This window comes from Neomonachus schauinslandi, chromosome 10, assembly GCF_002201575.2.
Source record: "Neomonachus schauinslandi chromosome 10, ASM220157v2, whole genome shotgun sequence".
NCBI classification, from domain to species: domain Eukaryota; kingdom Metazoa; phylum Chordata; class Mammalia; order Carnivora; family Phocidae; genus Neomonachus; species Neomonachus schauinslandi.
In genome coordinates, this window is record NC_058412.1 from 32,065,732 (window position 1) to 32,078,897 (window position 13,166).

Sequence of the window (13,166 nt, forward strand, 5' to 3'; positions counted from 1 at the left end):
AAGGGCTGCAGAACGAGTAGCTCTACCACTGGAGGCTGCTAGCTATCTACTTCCAGCCAGGGGCACTGTGCATTTTTATGTTTTAGATTTTTTAAAATATTTTATTATGTTATGTTAATCACCATACATTACATCATTAGTTTTTTTAATTTAATTTTATTATGTTAATCACCATACAGTACATCATCAGTTTTTGATGTAGTGTTCCATGGTTCATTGTTTGCGTATAACACCCAGTGCTCCATTCAATACGTGCCCTCTTTAATACCCATCACCGGGCTAACCCATCCCCCCACCTCCCTCCCCTCTAGAACCCTCAGTTTGAGGCACTGTGCATTTTGCTGCCAGAGGCCAGTTTCTCTCTCTCTGAAGGCTGTTATGCTCCTTTGGCAACAAGACCCAGAAGTTGGGTGCATTGGTAATGGGCATGGGGTGGATTGGAAGGGAGTGGGACTCTGGAGAGGGAGTCTCAGCCACACCCACAGAACCTCTTAAGCTTGAGGCTGTTCTCACTGACTTGGTATTCCCATTCATATCTGACATAAACAGCAGAAAGATGGGCTGGAGAGATCAAACTAGGAAGTGCCTATTCCTTTGATAGCAGATACTGCATCTCTGCCATTTTATGTTTTCAATGTACTGTTGACAGATATTAGCTTGAATAAATGTTTCTAATTCAACATATGAGTCGATACAAATGCCAACAGATATGACTGAATAAGTGCAGGAGACGGTGAAATTAAAAGTATTTTACAAATATTCAAGATCTATATACTCTCATCTTTTTCCCAATTTGGGGTGGGTGAGAAACAGATAACATTTAGGAAAAGCACCCAAAATGAAAGAATATAATTTCATTCACATTTAACACTAGATAAGAATTTTTTCAAAGACCAAAATTACAAGTAAGTATTGTATATTACTAAATGATTCAAACTATAAGTTCCCAGAGTTCTTTAGTAATGGAGCTTTGAATGTGATAACTGAGCAGTTCCTGTTGCTGTTTAATTTACAAAAATTCCTTAGTGTTTGCAGTGATCTACCTGTTAATTCATCTTTTCTGTACTGAGTAATCAGCTGTTTAGCTTTCACATGGTATCTTTGGAATTAATAAACCAATGTCAGTACCTTGATGGATGGGCTGCTGTTTGACTTTTAATTTATGTGGTTAGTTACAGTGGCCTAATTGAAAACCAACTATTGCCATATTGTTTAACTTGGCAAATGGCTCTCTTATTACCCTCTTCTAGGAAGCATGTCTTCTCTAGATCATTTCAACTGAAATTTTTTTTTTGACTTCTGGATCTTTGGCTGGCTGATATCACACCTGCCATTTTATGTTGGGTCTACATTTTTTCAAGATTTTAGTATTTTTCAGGGGCGCCTGGGTGGCTCAGTTGGTTAAGCGACTGCCTTCAGCTCAGGTCATGATCCTGGAGTCCTGGGATCGAGTCCCGCATCGGGCTCCCCGCTCAGCGGGGAGTCTGCTTCTCCCTCTGACCCTCCTCCCTCTCATGCTCTCTGTCTCTCATTCTCTCTCTCTCAAATAAATAAATAAAATCTTTAAAAAAAAAAAAAGATTTTAGTATTTTTCTTTAAATAAAAGCTATTAACTTTAGAATTTTCACTAGTAAGCACAGTCTTATATATCAATGTGAAATAAGAGAGAGATGGATTGGAATCTCTCTGTGGTGCCTAGGATGGTTTTGGAATCCCAAAGAATTTGAGTGATCTATCTGCTCCTTTTGTCTATACCTTCCAGGATTTTTGAATATTTTTTTCTTCCATTGCACTTTTCAATTATTCTGCACCAGTTAATCTCTCTGAATTCTGATAACAGTTGATTATATATGATTATCTGAGATAATCCAAGTAGTTAATCTTATAGAATATATTTTATGTTAGAAAGTAATTTTGTGATTAAATTTTAATTGCTGTATCGGGAGTCGTTGGAATTCTCAGTATTTCCTCAAAAATAATGTCACCAACACAGAAGAATGCTAGGAAACATCGTGGTTCTCCTATCTCACCATTTCTCAACAAATCCATTCTCTCTCATTTGTATTGGGAGTAGATCATACTATTCTTAGAAATAATGCACAGAACCAGTCCAACTCCTAAGTGATCTATACTCCTCTTCCTCTGTCCTCATCCTCATCCCAACTCCACTTTTTTTGTGTATATGTATTTTTTTTTTCTTTTCAAATTTTTGTTTAAATTCTAGTTAGTTAACATATGGTGTAATACTGGTTTCAGGAGTAGAATTTAGTGATTCATTACTTACATATAACACCCAGTGCTCATCATAACAAATTCCCTCCCAACTCAACTTTTTATTGGAATAGGGGAGAATATCAAATGTTGTTTCTTGAGTATTTTGACTGATGAGCTAAAAAGGCTTCATAGAAAATATAACAGGTTTCTGACCGTAAGCAAACCACCTTAACAAAAAGGATGCTTGCCATCATGTTGCTAGGAGGGAGTCCCTGAAGTGACAGGCGACTCATGAGCCAAGACTGGCAAATGGACAGCAGACCAAGGGAGTCCTAGAGGTATAACAGCCAGATACCCATGTAGGGTCACACTGCAAAGCCACTTTGGCCCAAGTGACACTGCTCTTCCATCACTTCTGATCAATTTGACATCTAAATGTCCTTATGCCTTGGTTATAGTTGCTCAAGATTCTGGGTCCCAGGAGCAAGTCTCCAATTGATTGATCATAGATCTTATGAGTTTCCATAGGAGCCTGCTGGGGCAGGCAGATGTTAGAAATTACCCTTCCACAAGGCCCCACAGAAAGATGGCGTGCTGATTGGAAGGGATATAGATAGATGCTAGACAAACACAAAGAAGTTAATATCCAATAAATAACTATATCAACTAAGAACAAAGACAAAATAATCTTCAGAAGCAAAAGTCTAGCAAACAGTACTTGAGGAAAAAATCTAAACTGTATAGCACTCAGAGTATTACAGCTAGCTGCCCAGCAGAGATTCCTCCTCAGGGCTGATCCAAACTCAGAGTTAAACCCAAACTGTAGTTGAGGAATATGGAGAGGAATCTTATCCACCCACATGTACAGGGTATCAAGGTTCCTGCTTAACCTTTTAAGCCATGCATCTGCTGGTCTTTCATTGAACCAAGAGGCAAAGGAGCCCCTTGCTCTGTTTCAAAGCCCTACTGCCTCCTCAGCAAGGACACTGTGAGGTCTGGCTCCCACCATCCCAACTCTCGTGCTTCGTCTCACTATCTCAGGCATCCTCCCAAAGACAATCCAATCTGCACTTCTGTGCTTTCCAGTAGAACGAGATTAAGGGGCATGTCAAAATTCTTAGAAATGTTGGAAATATGGGGCTAGTTAACTCAGATTTCCTTATAGGAAATACAGATTTACCCCATTTCAGGTAGGTCTCCCAAATAACAGTCTTCGATGAGGGGCACCTGGGTGGCTCAGTTGGTTAAGTGTCCAACTCATGATTTCAGCTCTGGTTGTAATCTCAGAGTAAGATGGGGCCCTGCCTTGGGCTCCCTGCTCAGCAAGGAGTCTGAGATTCTCTCCCTCTCCCTGCCCCTCTTCCTGCTTATACCCTCACGTGCTCTCTCTCTCAAATAAATCTTTAAAAAATAATCTTTGATGAAAACACTTTAAAAATATTTTTTCATTTCTACTAATCTCATCTCTGTGCCTATACATTATACTCATCAGCCTTAAGATCAGCCAGCTGGCACCTCATATCTCAGTTGGCTAGAAAAACTGAACAATGTATGGCATTGTTCCACGTACTAAAAATGAGTAATTTATTATTTAAAATTCAGATAACTTAATATGCTTTCTAAGAAATTGTCTGGTTTAGACAATCATGAAGGAAAACTGAAGGAGAAAAACCACAAATAGGAAATGTTTCTGACATAAAAAGGAGAATAAAAGTTGAGCTTATTTTGATTAGATCTCTCTAATGAGGATTCAGAAAATGCGAGAAGGGCCTTTGGTCCTCCAATCTGTTCTAGGCACTGTGGCATTATCTCAGGTTCTGAGATTGTGTGGCATTATTTTCATTCCTTTAGGCTTCCAAAGCATGATTCTGCTACTTCATTTCTCTGAGGCTTCTGTGTTTTGATTCCAGCACCCTCTAATCTCTATCTGTCTTTGCTATTATCTACTGACCATCTAGTTGCTCTCCTCATTGAGATTTTAATCCTGACTGTGGTCTCCCTCTGCTTCCAAAGTTCAGTCTTTATCCAGAGTGATTTTCATGCTGTGTGGATGACCCATCCAACACCTTGGTCTCTGTTTTTTTCTCTCCAGGGACCTCTACCTCCATTCAATTTCACCCTTGCACACCTACAGTCTGGAGCCTGTCATCAGCCAAACCTGTTCCGAACTCATAATTCAGACTCATCATGACATTTATTCCACTACATCAGGACTTCTCATTCATTGACTCCTTTACCCTCTGCCTCTCCCATACTCTTATTCAGCTTCTATGCAATATTCTATCATTTCATCCACTCTCTTCTAACAACCTAACATCCCATGTCTTATGTTCATTATACCCACTTGATGAAATCCCAAATCCCAGATGAATCTAACCACCCACTTCTCATGTACTTGTGTCTGTTCTCTTGGGTATCTCTTGAGAAAATGATTGGCACTGCTATAAATTGATGGTCATCATCTGAGTGTACAATACTACCCAGAATATTTTTTGAAAACTGCAAGTCTGATTATATTCCTCCTCCTATTGTAGTTTAAATGCCTTCAATGACATATATTTGCTCCTAAAATTAAATCTAAAACTTGCTTAAGCAACCTTTGCCCTCCTTTCCAATCTCAGTGCCCCCTGCTCCCATTTAGCCACTTGGTTACCTACTGGGTATCTTTTAGTTCCCCTCTCTCTAGATGTTTAACATGCTCTTTCCTACAACACTCTTCGCCATGCTGTTCTACTTTGCTAACTTCTGTTAATTCTTTATGTTTGGTACTACTATCTCCTTGCTCAGATAAGCCTGACTTGACCTCCAGGCAACTTTTGCCATTACATGCTTCCATAGCACTCTGCTGCCCATTTCATAGTACTTTTCACACCTTTAAAAATGTATGTAGTGCCTATATTCCACACTAGCATAAGATCTGGGACTCTTGCTCACTATAGTTTCTATTATACAGCATATATAATAGAAATCTTTGCTGAATGAAAGGATGGATGGATGAACGAAATATTGACCAATATGAATAATTCACACCATCCCACCCTGCTAATATAGTTGACTTGTATATTCCCTTTGTTTTTTCTCCCTCTTTCTTTTCAATTTCTGAATTCTTATTTTGCCAGTCTATGGAGTGTGAAATAAGATGAGATAGACACAGGAATTGGAGATGTGATGTCTGTTTTTATGTTAGTAACCAAGATTTTTTTTTTTTTTTAATTCCTTGCAAGTCCTCTACTGAGACAGATTCTTCTGATCTTGGACATAATCAGATCTGGAAGACCCTTGATTCTGTCGACTGATTCTTAATGCAAAGCACCTTCTATCCTTTTGTATGTGGTTGGCAAACTAAGGGTGAGTTTTTGAAATTTTGATAAATCCATCCATTTCGATTGTGGTTTAGATTAAATCATTTCCTGAAGGTTTCATTTTTACTGCTGGTTTCATTGGCAAATTGGCAAATTTGTCCTTGTATTAAACTATGTAAAAACAGTTCTAAAGGAATTGGCTTCAGAGGTCATTTTAATATTTTTCATACAGAGGCAATTATTGGTCACATTGAACAAATAATTGGCCAACGTCTCTACTTAATGTACATCTCCAATGTTACCTTTGGAGCATTTTAAAGAATAGAAAGTTGAAAAATCTCTTGAGTATGATATATAGATTTCCTTTTAGCCTCTTGGAAATGTCAGTGAAAAAGAAATTGGAAAGAGAAACAAAAGAAATTGTGAGAGGATAAAGAGATTATTTTTCTTTATATAGTTGGCCAAATATCTTAACCTGACATTCTAAATCTTCTTTCAAAATGATTATGGAACTTTACCAGTAGATGAGTTTTCAGAAAAATGTGGGTATTGAGGCAGCTGGGGGGACTGATCAATCTTACCTTGAGGCATCAGGCTAAACATAGAGAAGTTTAGAGACTATTTCCCAGACTGGGAATCAGTAATGTGATGTGACTTCAGGGGAATCATCTATGAGCAGATTTCCCCCCCAAACTACTGCCATCACAAACCTACTATAGTGCCAGGAATTTAGCCATTAATTATTTATTCCTCCGGGATTAAGGGATTATATACTTAGGAGTCTTTGAAGATGCAGGCTTTTTTCCCTATGAGGTCTTAGGGGTGTGCACATATGTGTACATGCACCCCACTTACCAGTTATAGACTGGGAATTAATCAAATAGCTATCTTTATGGGAGGGAAACACTGGGAAGGACGTTCTGATAGGTGAGACCAGCACACAACAGTTCTTTGGATGGAAGCAAAAGAAAGTTATCTCTGTTAATAATAACTTATTGGAAAGACACCGGTGGTGCCCAGCATTAGAGGAAGAGGCAGCCAATCAGGCCTTAAGAAGGACAAAAATCAGAGTAAATCTGGGAACTTAGGTGAGATGACTACCTCCTCATGCCTCAGATTCCTCATTTAGGGACTTTGGAGATAAATATAGTGCTGACTTTGTGAAGTTGCTATTAGGATGAAATGAGTTAATACTCATGAAATTCTTAGAACAGGGGCTCACATGTAGTAAGCACTCAATAAAAATGATCTCTTAGCCCGAACACAGAAAATCTGTGGGGCTGCCAATGGAAAGACTGGCTAATGGAGAGATGGCATGGGCCAGGGAGATATAGTGGTAGAGGTGATAATCAGATTCTGGACTTACATAGAGGTTAGAATGCCAATTGTATTTGCTAATGGATCAAATATGAAGTGCAAGAAAAAGAAGAATAAAAATGATGTCATGGTTTTGGGCCACAGCAAATGGAAAGCTGGTGGTTGCCACCTATTGAAATGTACATGATTGGGACAGATAAAGAGGCTGTCTTTAATATATTAAATCTCAAATGCTTATGAGACTTCTAAGAGCAGATATCAAGGTCAACAGGATATAGGAGTCTGGTGTTCACTAGAGAGATCCAGGCTTGAGTGGCAAACATAAGATGGAAGAAGAATACATATAGATGCTGAAATAATTCTTTACAAACTACTTGCAAGGGTCTAGCTGTTATTAATGAATTTTCTCTGACATTACTGGTTCTATGTTCTCCCCACCTTTTAGCCAAAGCTTTAACTGGTTGGGTTTCTTTGTCTAATAAAGTGATCTAGACCTTTATTTCAGAGGTTTCTGGGACTTTGATGGAGCTGTAAGTAGTACATTAGCTAGAGTCCTCCATTAACATTTCCTGCTGGACATGGTAGATCAAGGTGGTACCCAGAGGATCCTGCTGGTTGGAAATGTCTCACGCAATTTTCCAGAGGGGAGCTTGGCAAAATAAGGCCACAGGAAGCACCTTGGGGAAAAAAGTGCTGGCAGTGGGAAAGGAGGAGGACAATGAGAAGGGAATGTTCTAAAGACAGGTTTTGTCTACTCTACTGATCACTGCTCAGTGTCTTCAGGGAACTGAAACAGTCTCAGACTACACCCAGTATTCTTTCTCTCCCCACCTCTGGTGCTCAGTGGGAGACATGGCTGAGGGAATCACAGGAAGACCTGCCTCAGCCACCCTCCACTTCAGCACATAAGGTCAAAGCATGTTGTGCTTGACTCTTCTGCTATTAATCTTCATTACCCAAACAGTCATTAAATGAAACTCAGCCCACATTTTTTTTTCTGTTCAGTTTTTATTACCACCACCTGACTAATTATTAAAAAGCAAGCAAGCATCAATTAGCTCCAGACACATACATGACAGTTACACTGGGGAGACACGACAGGGTTGAACAACACATCCCCCTGGAGTGCATAATAATCTGGCAGAGACCAGAGCTCTATGTATAAGCAACAAATGCGTCTAATTGACTTCCTAGGAAGTGAGGTCCTCATGTCAAAACATCTGGGTACAATTTTCTGGGCATTTAAGCAACTCTGACTCTAGAGAGACATAGAGTAGGCCCCAGGCTGCATCTTGGCTGGATTTACACAACCCCCTAGCACCTTATCCTTGGTCCTTGCCCAACATATGCCCTTTTCTTTAGCTGTTGGTCCAATTCACCTGTTGTAGTTTGAAGTAATGGGCTTTTCTTCCTACATCTCATCAGCCAGTCCTGTGCCACACTGAATTTCTGGCCATTCTATGGACAGCAAAAGAGGGTCAGTAGGCACTTTGCACCTGTTCTTTGCCCCTTGTTTTGCTGAAAATGTGCACTTATTCTTCAACTCCTGGCCTAAATGTCACTGACTTAATGTGGGTTTTACTGACTGCCTCCAAGCAGTTAGCTGTCTCCCACTTTCTATCTCTGATAATACTTAACAAATTTGTGCTGTAATTTAACTGCTCAGGCATCTGTCTTTTCAACTAACATGTGAGCTGCTCGAGTTTACGGAATATGTGGTTCTGATTTTGTGGTCTAAGATCCCAGTACTTGAGCCATTCAGTGAATTTTATAGCATTAAGGAACTAGCTTTAGCTTGGTTAACTAAAGTAATTGTCAGAAAATATGGCTGAAATAAGTTTTTATTCAATAGTTGGCCAGTTTCCTGTCAGTGGCCCACTAGGAAATATTGATAGGTTTCATACCCTCCTCACATTTGCACTTGTGATACATGGTTCTCTGCGTTGTCAGAGGACCATCAGAATCATCAAGGGGCTTGATGGGCATGCAGATTCCTGAGCCCTATTTCAGACTACAGAATCAGATCCTTAGGAAGTGGGGACTGGGAGTCTGGATGTTCAAAAAAATTCCCTCAATGAGTCTTACAGACATATAAGTTTGAAAACCACTGTAGTAGAGACAAGAGAGCGAGAGATAAGATGTTCCTTCATAAATGAAGTCAGGATGCACTATGGTATAAAACCATCAGAGGCCAGAAATTGAGGTGAAAAACCATATTACATCCTATGACAGAAGAGAGAGATCCTTTTATCCCCAACCTCTCTTACCTGTATTCTCATTCCCCACCCCTTCAGCCCTGATGCTGTGCATATATACTCAGGTCTATGTGCTTCATAAAATTTTTCATGAATGCTCCTAATAAAGGAAAATGAGGTTATACTTCTGGGGTTCTGAGGGTGGGAAGGTAACCCAAAGCAGCCTCCCAGAAAAAAAAGAATTCTGTAGTCTTCAGTTTTATCTCACATATTCATGTTGCTTTTACATTCTACTCCATAATATACATATTTGTTTTAAAATAATGCTTTAAAGCACTATTGAATAAAATTTAAACTTCAAGAGGTTGTATCTGTTTGTCCTTTGCCGTAACTGCAGAGTTACTTTTTCTCTGTTTGAGAAGGCATCAACTTAAAATATCAGTGGCTAAGGATTCTGGTAAGAGGAAAAATAGAGTTATAAAACAAATGTAACTATAACTTAGACACCTGGGTGGCTCAGTTGGTTAAGTGTCTGATTCTTGATTTTGGCTCAGGTCATGATTTCAGGGTTGTGAGATCAAGCCCCGTGTCAGGCTCCATACTCAGGAGTCTCCTTGAGATCCTCTCCCTCTCCCTCTGCCCATCCACCTGATCATGTGCTCGCTCACATGTGCTCTCTCTCCTAAAATAAATCTGAAAAAAAGATAATGTAGTGTAAATAGAAGAGCAAAATCCATAAAATATAAATGACCAGTCATGATGATCTTTGCTAAAGAACAAAACATCAAAAAGAGAGCCAATACTTAATGGAGAATCACAGTTTTTAAAATATACTATTCATTTAGCACTATTCAACCCTGTGAGGGTTGAGACAGTATTAAATCACTTTAAAGGTGTGGAAATTAGGTTCAAAGAAATAGTGATTTATGCAGTTACCCAGCCATGTTAATAGCAGAATAAGGATTTAAACTCAGTCATCTGACTCCAAAGCCAGTGCCCCTCCTAGTCATCTTGCTCCACAAGAGTGATCAAGCTCATTCCTGTAGGCTCTTCTGCCACTTGGGGGTCTTACACCATGAGGACGTGCTCCTTCCTTAAATTCCCTTGTATGTATCTGGTTTTCTCTTTCTCCTTTGAGGACATCTTTGTTTATCTCACTGGGGGGGGGGTGGTGATTTTGTAGGATTATGGATGTTTAGACTTGATAACTTCAAACATGTAGTCCAGGGGTTTCTACTTCTGTTTTGTGGGATTTGGGTGGCATGGTAAGTGGGGACTCCATTCAATGTCTCCTAAAAAAGATCTGATTTTACTCAATATACTGGAATTCTGTGTTAAGATTTCATTTACAGAAAATAAAAGGGCGCTGCTGCTGGGAAATTAATCTATTCCAACTATCAGACTGACTCACCAGAGGGAAACAATTGGTGAGTGGTACAACCAGGAAGAGAAGTCAGATCACTTTCATAGTTTCTACTGGAGTTTGCTGCTTCCTGGGATTCTATTTGCTGAATACCTGTAACCCTTTGGCCATAAATGTGGCACTACCTCATTTCTTTCCAGATTGATTTTTGCCTGTGTTTTTTCCTAAGTATAATGTCTTTGAGGGCATGTCGCTTATCTTGGTGTCTCCCTCTGGATAAGGACACAATGTTTGCATGTTTGACGGTTCATTCATTCCTTCCTTCCATATTGCAGTTACTTGTTATGTACCTGCCAATTATATGAATACAGTGATTACAATTTCAAACCCAGGTAGTCATTAACCTCGATCTCCTGTTGTTATGCTTGTCAGAGGCAAGAAATACAGGCAAGCCTTGAAAGTCAGAGAATTTTTAGAGCAGTTTCATTGTTAAAAAGTATAATTAACTGGAATATGTTCCCATGGTGAAAATGAAACTTGGCTGCTTGTCTGTATGGCTCTTTGGTGAAAACAGAGGGAGGTAAGTGGAAGATGGGGACTCTGGGGAATCTGTCTGGAGAGGGCTCCGTCTGGAGAGCTACATTTCGGGAATGTTCCACCTGGCAAACACTTTGTCAGGTGTTTCAGATTCAGTGAACTCTGGATGTATTTTTACTTAACTGCCTTTTCCACTTGCTTCTCAACTCCTTGTGCACTTAAGTGGCAATTCAATCCATCTGCTTCATACTCATTTACACCTAACTCCTCTAAATGTTTGGAGGGAAAGCTGAGAAGCGTCTTCTGGATTTAGTTAATACAGATTGATTTTCGATTCCAGAAAGGAAAGGCATAAACAAATACCAGGATCCTTTAGTCTAATTCATAGCATGGGAGCCCTCTCTTCAAGCCCTAGGCAACATTGTGACTAAAGCATCTAACTTTTACTATCTCTGGGTGTCCTCCTCCTCTGGGCCCCTTGTATGTCCATTTTCACGAAATGCTCCAACCTCGTGATCCCCTAACGCAGTTCCCCATATTTTTGTAACTCATGCTTTACTCATTGGCAGACTATTCATCTGATAGAGGATTTCATGCTTACTTAGGTGTTCATGAAAAATACTGGGATGGAACTAGCAATACTCAAATTTTATTGAACATTTACTACATGTCAGAAATGGGATTAGTTCATTATACTCTCATAACCACTCTAAAAGAAGGTAGTCTTGCTATCCTTGTTCCAAAAATGGAACTTAGGCATGGAGAAGTTGAGTGACTTGCCCTTGGCCATATTGCTTGCACATTGTAGAATAGAAATTGGAAGGCCATCTGACTTCAGGCCTGCACTCCTAATCCCCATGCTCACTGCCTCTTATTGACTTACCACCTTCTCAATGTGTTTGCATTGAACTGGCACTTCTAGGATCTTTAATCTTAAAGAATGACTCTGATGGGTGTGGAGAGGAACAGGCACTAGGAGCTATAAAATAACTCCCCAGGACTCTTGAACCGTAAAAGTTGGGTAGGAGGATGAGAGAATTACTCCACATTCACCTGAGATTGACTCATAAGATGCAAAGATACAAAAATATTTTCCTTTGTGGGTACAAATCTACTTGTTTGAAGAATCTGCCCTGGTACTTTCACTGTAGACAATAAACATTATATAATTTTAAAATGTGCACTGGATTTCCCAGGTGGTTTGAGTTTTTGCAACCTGAACTTGCCTGCCTTCCAACCTCCCCAGGATATCACAACCCTCTCCAACCCCCACCCCAGCATGGTTATGTCAGTGTTGTGGTTCTCAAAGTGTGGCATCTTAAGTCAGCAGCACCTCGGAACTTGTTGAAAATGAAAATATTTAGGCCCTGTCGCAGACCTACTGACTCAGAGACTCTGGAGCTAGAGCTTAATAACCTATGTTTCAATCAGTCTTCCAGGTGATTCTGATCAATGCTCAAGTTTGCAAATCAGTGTCTCTGTGGCAGGAGTCAATAAAGTAAAATATGTATCCTTATTAACCTCACACTGTACTAAGAATGGTGGATCAACCAGAATATGGCTAGGTCTAGCTCTATTGGCAGCAAGTATACTTGAAATATCAACTATCAGATAGGAATCCAGATAGGAACATTAGAAATCAACATGAGGGAGGTAGAAAAAGCTTTAGCAGCAATAAAATACAAAGAAGTGACACCTCTGCAGAGTCCTGATGGACCAGAACAAGTCTGACCTCTGACCCCAGATACCCAAGGTTGGGGTGGGAACCCAAGAGGAGGCAGTGTATGGCAGGAAAAGGCACGTGGGCCAGAATACCAATGTATGGCAAACTGGGTAACCTAAACAGAGTTTGCGTCCCACAGTTCTGGAGGCCAGAGATCTGAAATCAAGTTGTCATCAGGGCCACACTCCCTCTGAAGGCACAAGGGAATGAACTGTTCATGCTTCTCTCCTAGCCTCTGGTAGCCTCAGGCATTCCATAGCTTCTAGATGCCCTCCTCCAATCCCCCATTTTCACATGGCATTCTCTATATGTCTTCACATTTTCTTCCCTCTGTGCATGTCTGTGTCCAAATTTCCCCCTTTTTATAAGGACATCAATTACACTGCATTAGGGCCCATTCTAATGACCTCATGTTAAATTGATTACTTTTGTAAAGACCTTATTTCCAAATGAGGTCACATTTTGAGGTAGTGGGGTTAAGACTTAAATGTATCTTTGTAGGAGAACACAGTTCA